Genomic DNA, 13,027 nt, shown 5'->3' on the forward strand with positions numbered 1-13,027 from the left:
GACGTTTACCACTTCGGTGAAACCCTCGACCGCGGGAATGGTGCTGACAAACCTTGAAGCACAGAACTCGCCACCGCGGGTTTCTGGCCAAGGGACAGAACTCTGCGCAGCGTATGACGCCGCCACATACAACTGGGCCACCCATGCCCCTTGCTGGAGTAAGAGTGTTACGGCTGTCGTAAATCTGTGCTAAGATATTATAGTATTGACTGTTGTAAGTCTACGTTAATATTCTAATCTCTTTTATGTCGATGTTAAAATACAGAAGTTGCAACTGTCTTGTTAGTGTTAAAGTTGTAATACTTGGAACCCCGTCTGTTGTCTGTGTAAGATGTCTTTGTACAACCTGATTGTCATTGGTAAGGGGAGGTAAGGGGAAGCTATTCCAATTACACGAGAGTATGTCTCTGTTGACGTTCCATCCCTAGATGATACGATAAGGTGTCATTTGGCTACGTACACAGCCAGGATTGTGAGTGATGTTAGCCTTGCTCCAAGGCTGTACTGAAAGATAAGTGCATGAATGTGTACTAGTACCTCTATCTATATAACAGGCAAGTCTAGATAAGTGGGCGGTGAAAGTCTGAGTCTCTTATAGGGACAACTTGTTCTTATTATTTATATAATCTCGAAATTATGATTAAACTAATAATTATTGACTTATGGACTTGTGCAAGTCTATGTTAGAGCCTGTGCGTTCAGTTCCCCCACTCTTGTATACCACGGCGGTAAGGGAATAACATATGACAGACATGCGCAAAAGAGTCCTTGCTTAGCGTAACAACGAAAACAGGGCACTAAGTGTCTCGGAAAAGGTACATACCAGTACAACAATGCTATAAAACCTACGTGTTTCTTCTAGCTTTGTGAGAATGTTTGTAAGTGTTCTCTCATGTCGTCCACTTACTGTTTTGGGTAAATAAACATACAGGAAGATGGGGGTAATCTGTTTTCAGCAACCGTAAAGATACTCAGACTGCAGGATATATCCCCCAGGTTCTAGGTCATGTAGCATTTCGTTCCTAACAGACCGTGGTAACGTTTGCGTGTGTCTTCTTGTAACTCCAAACCATCACATGGCAGACACCTTCTTATACCTGAATTGATTCAGACCCGTCTGTTGAGTCAGAGTGTGCGTCCGTTGTAGGTCCAGACTGTATAATTAGCTCCCCGGGTTGAAATGTGTTTACTATCTCTTGAGAGATGGTAACCTTACATTGCCCGACTTAAACGGGTTAACTAGTTTGAGTGTCACGAAATGTATAGTATGGGTAATCGAGGTTAATATACAGTCATGGTGAGTGTGTCTTTAATATAGAAATGTTCTCGGTTACCTGCACGTCCATTGCATGTGTCGTCGTTGATGTTAGCTCCAAGAGAAACAGTTGAGTTTCCGGAACGGAGTGGGTAGGGGATTAAAGATTTAGAATTATGGGTTGACGGTAGACGGTAGGCGGTACAAGGATGGGGTTTGGGTGTGGACCGATGCCGGTAGACGGTTGAGTGTTGGCTGTTGACCGATATCAGTTGAAGATTGAGGGTTGACGGTTAACGGTAGAAGATTGAGGGTTGGTTGTTGACGGTTAACGGTAGAAGATTGAGGGTTGGTTGTTGACGATTAACGGTAGGAGATTGAGGGTTGGCTGTTGATTGTTAACGGTAGAAGATTGAGTGTTGGTTGTTGACGGTTAACGGAAGAAGATTGAGAGTTGGTTGTTGACGGTTAACGGTGGAAGATTGAGGGTTGGTTGTTGACGGTTAACGGTAGAAGATTGAGGGTTGGCTGTTGACGGTTAACGGAAGAAGATTGAGAGTTGGTTGTTGATGGTTAACGGTAGAAGATTGAGGGTTGGTTGTTGATGGTTAACGGTAGAAGATTGAGGGTTGGCTGTTGACCGTTAACGGTAGATGTAGAAGGTTATGAGTTGATCGTTGACGGTAAACGGTAGAAGACTGAAGGTTGACTGTTGACGGTTAACCTCAGAAAGATGGGGGGTGGCTGTTGACCGTTGACAGAAGAAGATTGAGGGTCGGCTGTTGACCGATGACAAAAGAAGAGGGTTGTCTGTGGACGGTTAACGGTAGAAGGATGGGGTTGTCTGTGGACGGTTAACGGTAGAAAGATGGGGTCGGGGTTGGGTCGGAGCTGTTGAGTATAATCTCAACATTAGTAAAAGTAATGTAAAGGTTTTTCTTTCCGAATGTCATTAATTTGCGTTTATATTACTTAGTTTTTCCGGTCCAGATTTCGCTGGACCAGATTTGTTATCTGAAAATGCTTATTGCCCCTTCTCGCCTGTCCGGTCATAAGGGTCGATGATAATAGAAAGGGGACCCCAAAGCTCTAGGTTCATCTTAAGTAGTTCTCATATTCTGGAGTGATATTAAGCCAGAATGATGTATTGCTTGCTTCTCGACGTGGGTTCATAATGAACATGAGTAATAACTCAATAATGATTAATTCCTACCGCTAAGAAGTATAAGATGACATGCACCAAGATCCAAGTTATGATGGGATAGCTGGATCAAGTCACGTTCTACAGCTTGTCATGTCTTGCCATTTTTAATCTGAGGCTAGATGCTGATATCTAGTCCTTATCTAGGCGCAGATAAGCCGCTCGCGCTGATGGGGTAATAAATAGCTGATATGAAATGGTGCTTTTGAACCAAAGGATTATAAATTTATAATACAATACCACAGAGGTTGTAAGGCTAGGTGATATAAGATTTAACGTCGCGTTCGAGATTATTGCGCTTACATAGCGATGTGCACGTATGTGTGTATGTGTCTATGTTAATGTGTGCTGCATGTACTAGCTCGGACGAATGACGAGATACCATGCCACGGTTTTAACATGGATACCCAACTCATACACCAAATGGTGACTCCGAGCCGAGTCCTTGATTTACCCCTTAACGCAGAACGCAAGGCAGCGTAACAACAAGTACCATCTCATAACGTCCTTTGGCATGATGCGGTCGGGGATCGAACCACCGACCTTGCGTTCTCCAGGCAGACGCTGTATTCATTAGATCAAGGAGGCGATCTAGAGGTTATAAAAGACCTATTGACTATTATACGTAAATATATATAAACAGTGATACCAGCATGTCCCGTTTCTACTCTTACACTTACAGATGTGATGCTGACATTTGCACGGCTAGAAAGAGGTATGATATATTCAATAATCATGTAAGCCTGATATACAAACAATTGACATTCAATTATCTTATGCCATGCACAACGTGCAGAGTGATTATAACGGTGATTGCCCGGAACGTACGTTTTCATTACGCGAAATACAATCCAGCCATCTGATTGGCTAGTCGCCGTTTTTTTATGACGTCATCTCTTTGTCACGTTATGATTGGCCCGAGAAACATTTAAGAGCCTACTGCGGTCACAAGACAGATGTGATATTATGACACAAACATATATCATAGAACATTATGTCTCTGTACTTGTGAGCACGATCCGTGAAGATCTTCAGCAATCCATGCTTGCCGTGAAAGGTCACTATGCTTGTCGTAAGAGGCGACTAACGAGATCGGGTGGTCAGGCTCGCTGATTTGGTTGATGCATGTCATCGTATCCCAATTGCGTAGATCGATGCTCATTATTTCAGTCACTGGATTGTCTGATCCAGATTCGATTATTTACAGACCGCCCTCATATTGCCTAGTGCGGCGTTAAACAACAAACAAACAAATAACCAACACACAAGGTGTGCACGGAATGATCCATTGATTACATGTGTAACACGGGCAGTGCCGTAATTCACGAACTTAATGCTCGTCAGACTAACATATACTCCCTGAAATGAAGTTATCTTATTTAAGAATATATATCCACAAAACAAACAAACCCAAATGGAACCCAGAATAGTGCTTGATTTAGAGTTGAGACAATCTAGCCTTTCCAAATCATTCTAGACTTGAGTTTGATTCATTTTTGAATTTATTTTCTTGGGTCTGGGAGACAGACTAAACGTATGTCGGTCTCATGGTGACAAGTCAGTTCAGCTCGTATGACCCTGAACACCCTGCTTTTGACACATGGAGCCCAAAGTATCCGCAATCACGAATTCAGTGGCACAAGCCAGGGTTTGTTTTCATAACACTTACCTTTGCCCATTAGACTTACACGCTGGAGGTACAGTGAAGGAAATAGAACACAACGTGGGTTAAACGATTACCTCGTGTACATCGGACTACAAGTCACAATAGACCTCCCGTCGATCGCGACCGGTGCGAGAACATTTCGGCATCGTAAGACGCCTGTTTTACGTCATGGTCGCGATCGTTGCTCAAAGTGACGTTACCAGACTGACGTGTTTTGTCGACTGGTTGTATAGTGTAGATACACCATTATGATCCTGGTGTGCACTACAGACTCGGGTTTCTGTATAGCCTCCGCGACCTGCTGACCGCTACCCGTGACCGACATATTGATAAAAACAGCGTACAACGTGTAAAACACTCACTCACTTGAGATTCACTGCCCGTGGTTGACGATGAAATTCGTTAACCTGGCTCTGTTGATATGAATCAAAGTTTTATGTATTAATAAAATTGTCCTTCACGATATGAAGATACTACCACTAATACTAATTATATATGGGAGCACAGGTGCCCCAGTCGTCAAAGGCGTATATCATTGGTAAGAACTAGTTGTCCCTATAAGAGACAGGCGTTCTTAGACTTTTATTGTTCAGATATCTAAACTTGCCTATTATAAGAATAGAATTACTGCCGACACATGCACTTACCTTTCAGTGCGGCCTTGGAGCAAGGCTAGCTCAAACACCACTCACAATCCAGGCTGTGTACGTAGTCAAATGACACCTTATCGTATCATCTAGGGATGGAACGTCAACAGAGACATACTCTCGTGTAATTGAAATAGCTTCCCCTTTCCAGACGGAGTTCCTCGTATTACAGCTTTAACACTGACAAGACAGTTGTAACTTCTGTATTTTAACATAGACAGAAAAGAGTCGGAAAGTTTAGAATATTAACGTAGACTTACGACAGTCATAACTATACTATCTTAGCATAAATTTACTACAGTCGTAACTCTCCCACTAAACAAGTGTCCCAGTCGTTTATAGAGAACAGAGTTACGTCCCCTAGGCACGCCAGAACCTATGGTCATGGGCTCACCAAAGCGGTAAACGTCTGAGACCTGCATCACTTCGGGCTTTCCTGCCACATTAGGCTGACACGCCGCGATATAACTGGAATACTGTTCAAAGCAGCGTCAAATAACTGTAATAGTATTTTACAGTAGGTCTTATAGACATGTCATTCTATTAATTCGGCCTTGACATTTGTTTCGTGCATACGTGTTGGCAGTTAGTTTCTGTAACTAACAACAGCTGCTAACGTTAAAGAGACATGCAGTACAAACATTGCTCAATTCTGCATACAAATATATGTTTACACCTTCCTGTATAGGGGTGGCCCAGTCATCTAAGGCGCCGCGATTCGCTGTGCAGAGTTGCGTCCCTTGGGCACGCCAGAAACCTATGATTGTTGGTTCGAATCCCGGTTCGCCCCGATTATGTTTCTAGGTTTGTCAGCACCATACCCGTGCTCGTGGGTTTCACCGAAGTGGTAAACGTCTGAGACCTGCATTACTTCAGGCTTTCCTCCCACATTAAACTGATACGCAGTGATATAACTGGAATAATGTTAAAAGTGCTGTTAAACCCGACTCACTCACACTCACCCACCTTCCTGTATAATGATCACTATATATTGAAAAATTCAAGCATTCGCTATTAAGTCATTCTTTGATATGTAGACACTTTGTACCAATTCACTGAGTATTGGACAATGTATTACTCTATCCTTTAGGTTCAACACTGGTGTCCAAACAATTTGACCAACAATTTGCAAACGTTATCTAAGCGTTACAACGATAAAAACAATCGTTGAAACACTGCAAAATTAAGGTCCAAAACACAACTATGACTTCCGTATCAAATAAATCACCATCGATTAACCATTCCTTGTTTGTTGCATTTTCAATCTCCATCAATCATTGATGTATACTTTTTTTTGCCCGGTAGTGTATTTCATGACGAAGCCATTGTCCTCACGTCCGTATCAATTCAGTCGCATCGGAACATCGCCGTACCCAAACCATTCCCTCAACGATCTAATAAGATTCGATTGTTAGCTTTCAAATTACGTGCCTTCAAAAGTGCTTTAAATCTTTAAGAAAACTTCCAGAACCATTCAAGTTCTATGTCTCTTCACTGACGCCACATCATGCGAAGACATATTGATCAATAATGAATACTTAACTTTTGCGCATGTCATATCTAACAAAGACACTGTCTAAGATAGACGTAAAATGTTTAAATCGATGTGCAAATTATTGACATTCGTGTCAGCAGTTTTTCACGAGAATTAGCTCCTTCTGGGTTTGTGTTTCTTGCAGAGTTAACATTTCCTTCAGATGCCCTTCAGTTGGTCTAGGAATGTATGATATGCACAACATTTCCTTCAGATGCCCTTCAGTTGCTCTAGGAATGTATGATATGCACAACATTACCTTCAGATGCCCTTCAGTTGCTCTTGGAATGTATGATATGCACAACATTACCTTCAGATGCCCTTCAGTTGCGCTAGGAATGTATGATATGCACAACATTACCTTCAGATGCCCTTCAGTAGCTCTAGGAATGTATGATATGCACAACATTTCCTTCAGATGCCCTTCAGTAGCGCTAGGAATGTATGATATGCACAACATTACCTTCAGATGCCCTTCAGTAGCTCTAGGAATGTATGATATGCACAACATTTCCTTCAGATGCCCTTCAGTAGCGCTAGGAATGTATGATATGCACAACATTTCCTTCAGATGCCCTTCAGTAGCGCTAGGAATGTATGATATGCACAACATTACCTTCAGATGCCCTTCAGTTGCTCTAGGAATGTATGATATGCACAACATTTCCTTCAGATGCCCTTCAGTAGCGCTAGGAATGTATGATATGCACAACATTACCTTCAGATGCCTTTCAGTTGTGCTAGGAATGCATGATATGCACAACATTACCTTCAGATGCCCTTCAGTTGTGCTAGGAATGTATGATATGCACAACATTACCTTCAGATGCCCTTCAGTTGTGCTAGGAATGTATGATATGCACAACATTACCTTCAGATGCCCTTCAGTTGCTCTAGGAATATATGATATGCACAACATTACCTTCAGATGCCCTTCAGTTGCTCTAGGAATGTATGATATGCACAACATTTCCTTCAGATGCCCTTCAGTAGCGCTAGGAATGTATGATATGCACAACATTACCTTCAGATGCCCTTCAGTTGTGCTAGGAATGCATGATATGCACAACATTTCCTTCAGATGCCCTTCAGTTGCTCTAGGAATGTATGATATGCACAACATTTCCTTCAGATGCCCTTCAGTTGCTCTAGGAATGTATGATATGCACAACATTACCCTCAGATGCCCTTCAGTTGTGCTAGGAATGTATGATATGCACAACATTACCTTCAGATGCCCTTCAGTAGCACTAGGAATGTATGATATGCACAACATTACCTTCAGATGTCCTTCAGTTGTGCTAGGAATGTATGATATGCACAACATTACCTTCAGATGCCTTTCGGTTGTGCTAGGAATGTATGATATGCACAACATTACCTTCAGACGCCCTTCAGTTGTGCTAGGAATGTATGATATTCACAACCTTACCTTCAGATGCCCTTCAGTAGCTCTAGGAATGTATGATATGCACAACATTACCTTCAGATGCCCTTCAGTTGTTCTAGGAATGTATGATATGCACAACATTACCCTCAGATGCCCTTCAGTTGCTCTAGGAATGTATGATATGCACAACATTACCTTCAGATGCCCTTCAGTTGCGCTAGGAATGCATGATATGAACAACATTACCTTCATATGCCCTTCAGTTGTGCTAGGAATGTATGATATTCACAACATTACCTTCAGATGCCCTTCAGTAGCGCTAGGAATGTATGATATGCACAACATTACCTTCAGATGCCCTTCAGTTGTGCTAGGAATGTATGATATGCACAACATTACCTTCAGATGCCCTTCAGTAGCTCTAGGAATGTATTATATGCACAACATTACCTTCAGATGCCCTTCAGTAGCATTAGGAATGTATGATATGCACAACATTACCTTCAGATGCCCTTCAGTAGCACTAGGAATGTATGATATGCACAACATTACCTTCAGATGCCCTTCAGTTGCTCTAGGAATATATGATATGCACAACATTACCTTCAGATGCCCTTCAGTTGCTCTAGGAATGTATGATATGCACAACATTTCCTTCAGATGCCCTTCAGTAGCTCTAGGAATGTATGATGTGCACAACATTACCTTCAGATGCCCTTCAGGTGCGCTAGGAATGTATGATATGCACAACATTACCTTCAGATGCCCTTCAGTTGTGCTAGGAATGTATGATATGCACAACATTACCTTCAGATGCCCTTCAGTTGCTCTAGGAATGTATGATATGCACAACATTTCCTTCAGATGCCCTTCAGGTGCTCAAGGAATGTATGATATGCACAACATTACCTTCAGATGCCCTTTAGTTGTGCTAGGAATGTATGATATGCACAACACTACCTTCAGATGCCCTTCAGTTGCTCTAGGAATGTATGATATGCACAACATTTCCTTCAGATGCCCTTCAGTTGCTCTAGGAATGTATGATATGCACAACATTACCTTCAGATGCCCTTCAGTTGTGCTAGGAATGTATGATATGCACAACATTACCTTCAGATGCCCTTCAGGTGCGCTAGGAATGTATGATATGCACAACATTACCTTCAGATGCCCTTCAGTTGTGCTAGGAATGTATGATATGCACAACATTACCTTCAGATGCCCTTCAGTTGCTCTAGGAATGTATGATATGCACAACATTTCCTTCAGATGCCCTTCAGGTGCTCAAGGAATGTATGATATGCACAACATTACCTTCAGATGCCCTTCAGTAGCTCTAGGAATGTATGATATGCACAACATTACCTTCAGATGCCTTTCGGTTGCTCTAGGAATGTATGATATGCACAACATTACCTTCAGATGCCCTTCAGTAGCTCTAGGAATGTATGATATGCACAACATTACCTTCAGAAGCCCTTCAGTTGCTCTAGGAATGTATGATATGCACAACATTACCTTCAGATGTCCTTCAGTTGTGCTAAGAATGTATGATATGCACAACATTACCTTCAGCTACATCTGTGGGTATGGATCTGAAGCGAAATTGCTAAATAATGAACCATAATATCTGTTGCTCAGCATGCCTTCCATGAAAACATGATGAACTTGTGCATGGATTTCTAAAAAATACATATTCCCGCATTATCTTGGACTTGGCGTTTGTTGAAATGGTAGACCCAAATATTTATTTTTGTTAATTATTGCTTCGAAAGAGAATCTTTTTAGAGCTGTTTAGTGAAGGTAATAAGGTTTCGTTAGAGCTATAATTACCGTTGGTGTGATTTACTCGGCGTTCATGGGCTGCAGTATTGCCTTGATTTCTCTTGAGGCCTGATGCGTGTGCAGCATTGAGGTGATGAATACTTTATAGAGTAGCTGGAACAAATATTAAAATATTCGTGCTTCTTTAGCAGACGTCAGACGTCACCACAACGTCATAAGAAGCATCATCATCATCATCATCATCATCACCACCACCATCATCATGATCATCATCATCACAATCATCAGCATCAGCATCAGCATCAGCATCACTACTACCATCATCATCATCACAACCTCTAAAACTATAAACATTTGCATCACACCACGTCATAAGTAGCATCACCATCATCATCACCACAATCATCATCATCATCATCATCATCATCATCGTCATCATCATCACCATCATCATCACCACAACCTCTAAAACAATAAACGGTAGCATCTCACCACAACGTCATAAGTAGCATCACCATCATCATGACAACGTTCACAAACAACCGCCATGATCACCAAAATCACTGCCACAACCACCGTTGTCATCACCTACACCATCATCCCTGTCCACGTCATTACTACGACTGCTGATATCACAATAACTACTGCTGCACCCATCGCCCCTGTATGTATCATGACATGCGTAGTTACACAAATCAGGAACAATGTATCCACCTGGATGTGAATATAGAGAGAATACTGTGTTCACTTGTTCCCGGCAAATCAGGAATTACGGCCGTATTTATGACATAAACTGATTGCCACTATATTCCACATCGTTTACTCGTCACTTCTCAAAATACGAGGCTCATACGAGTATGTCATTGTTGTCGCTGATACAGTAGATTTAACTGAGATTTGGCTATAAAATTATCACAAGTCATTTCCTCAAAATATAATTTCAAACTCATACTCTTCCTTGCATGCACAATGTAATGTTTCCGACCATACACAATTAGCAATAAACATCGGCTACAAAATTATCCCAAATCACTTCCTCAACATTTCATTTCAAAACATCAATGGATGCCATTATTTCCGCCTCTATAGTTTTTTCTTCTTCTGTTTGTATCCCAGGGGACGAAATGATGGTTATTTATATTCTAATGACAAGCCTGGTAAACAGAACCCGTCTTAACCTTCTTTTTCCACCCCAGAGCTGCTTCCGGCGAAATGATACGAAACCGCGCTTCAAACTTATACTAATACAACTTGATGCAATAATTTATTCTGTTTTGTCTGTGTTCAAGATGTGCCCCACGCTTCAGTGAATGGGACCACAGCAGTTCTCATTTCAAGCACTTCCTCGATTCAAAATATATGAAATAATTTATGTCAAGCATGGATAGAAGGGGGTCTACAGTAAACTACGGTTATAACGAACTCAAAGGGACTACTATTTTTAGTTCGTTATAACCGTAGTTCGTTATAAGCATATATACAGCATAAATACAGCAAATAGTCGGGACTAAAAAGTTAGTTCGTTATATCCGTCAGTTCGTTATAAGCGTGTTCGTTATAACCGTAGTTTACTGTATATATATTGACGTCGGATCATATTTCCTGTTCATTTTAGCCTGAACATTTGTAAAATCATTTTTTATCCTTTTATATGTAAATAACCCTGTAGAAATGTCGGTAGCCTTACTCCAAGGCTGTACTGAAAGAAAAATCCATGGATGTGTAGTAATTCTATCCTCCTTATAGGCAAGTCACATGTGGACAGTACGCTCCAATCTCATATAGGGACAACTTGTTCTTATTATTTATATAATCTAGAAGTTATGATTTAAACTAATAATTATTGTCTTAGAGACGTGAGCAAGTATAACATGGCGGCTTTGTAAATCTTCGTTGTGTATAATCGTCCCCTTACCCTGCTCTTCTCGGCGTCAGCTGGGGAACCAAACGGTTGTGTTTGGTTGAAATCGGGTTACAGTTGCATCCATTATCTATGTTTCTACCTTAATCAATGAGATCTCTTGTTGACAGCTTGTCAATATCAGTGACAGTTGGAATATCACATATGGTGGACTGCTTCGTTGCTCCTATGTTATTGACATGATAAAAGTGTTCTGAAGAAAAGAGTACACTGCGTATAGAAATATTGGTTTATGTACCGTTACTATTTCTAAACCGCCATTATGCGACCCAACTCTTCAGACCAAATTGGGGCGTTGCGTCTCCAGCATACTACATGTCAAAAGAACGGTATATTAGGTTCGGCAATATCAAGTAATTCATTTTGCCGTTTACTCCTTTTTGTCGATAATTGATAATTGAACCGGAGTCAACAAATATCTGACTGCATAAAATCAACATAAAGATTAGTTTACCAGAAGTCCAATGTTTGCCTGTTTTCCCGAATACCGGTATTATTTGCAGGCCATTAATAAATAATAAATAACAAGGATTGTTTTCGTACACTGAAGGTTAGAAGAAATTAAAAACACGTGCTTTTTATAAAATGAAATAAGACTAAGGGTATAATATAGCCACGTGTTATCAAAAGCCCCACAGCATCTGTCTTTTAATGAACTTTAAATTGAACTCTAGCCTCACAACAATTGTAAATGTATTATTGGTTTCATGTAGCATCACAACACCCATACGTAAACGTAATGATCATTTAACCTACAGCCTTATATTCCAAAGAAATAAACGTATTGTTCATTTAACCTTTAGCCTCACAGCACAGAGCATAAAGGTATTGGTCATTTAGCCAACAGCCTTACAGCACTGATCATAAAGGTATTGGTCATTTAGCCAACAGCCTTACAGCACTGAGCATAAAGGTATTGGTCATTTAGCCAACAGCCTTACAGCACTGAGCATAAAGGTATTGGTCATTTAGCCAACAGCCTCACAGCACTGAGCATAAAGGTATTGGTCATTTAGCCAACAGCCTTACAGCACTGAGCATAAAGGTATTGGTCATTTAGCCAACAGACTTACAGCACTGAGCATAAGGTATTGGTCATTTAGCCAACAGACTTACAGCACTGAGCATAAAGGTATTGGTCATTTAGCCAACAGACTTACAGCACTGGGCATAAAGGTATTGGGCATTTAGCCAACAGCCTTACAGCACTGAGCATAAAGGTATTGGTCATTTAGCCAACAGCCTTACAGCACTGAGCATAAAGGTATTGGTCATTTAGCCAACAGACTTACAGCACTGAGCATAAAGGTATTGGTCATTTAGCCAACAGCCTTACAGCACTGAGCATAAAGGTATTGGTCATGAAGCCAACAGACTTACAGCACTGAGCATAAAGGTATTGGTCATTTAGCCAACAGCCTTACAGCACTGAGCATAAAGGTATTGGTCATTTAGCCAACAGCCTTACAGCACTGAGCATAAAGGTATTGGTCATTTAGCCAACAGCCTTACAGCACTGAGCATAAAGGTATTGGTCATTTAGCCAACAGCCTTACAACACTGAGCATAAAGGTATTGGTCATGAAGCCAACAGACTTACAGCACTGAGCTTAAAGGTATTTGTC

General features: G+C 41.1%; 1 protein-coding gene across 3 annotated transcripts in view; it reads left to right on the plus strand.

Annotated features, from left to right (window-relative positions):
• LOC124125888 overlaps positions 1-13,027 on the plus strand; it is a 78,872-nt gene that overhangs the window by 12,928 nt on the left and 52,917 nt on the right. The window lies entirely within an intron of this gene.

Source organism: Haliotis rufescens, unplaced genomic scaffold (assembly GCF_023055435.1).
Source record: "Haliotis rufescens isolate VD_foot unplaced genomic scaffold, xgHalRufe1.0.p SCAF_111, whole genome shotgun sequence".
In the NCBI taxonomy this organism is placed as follows: domain Eukaryota; kingdom Metazoa; phylum Mollusca; class Gastropoda; order Lepetellida; family Haliotidae; genus Haliotis; species Haliotis rufescens.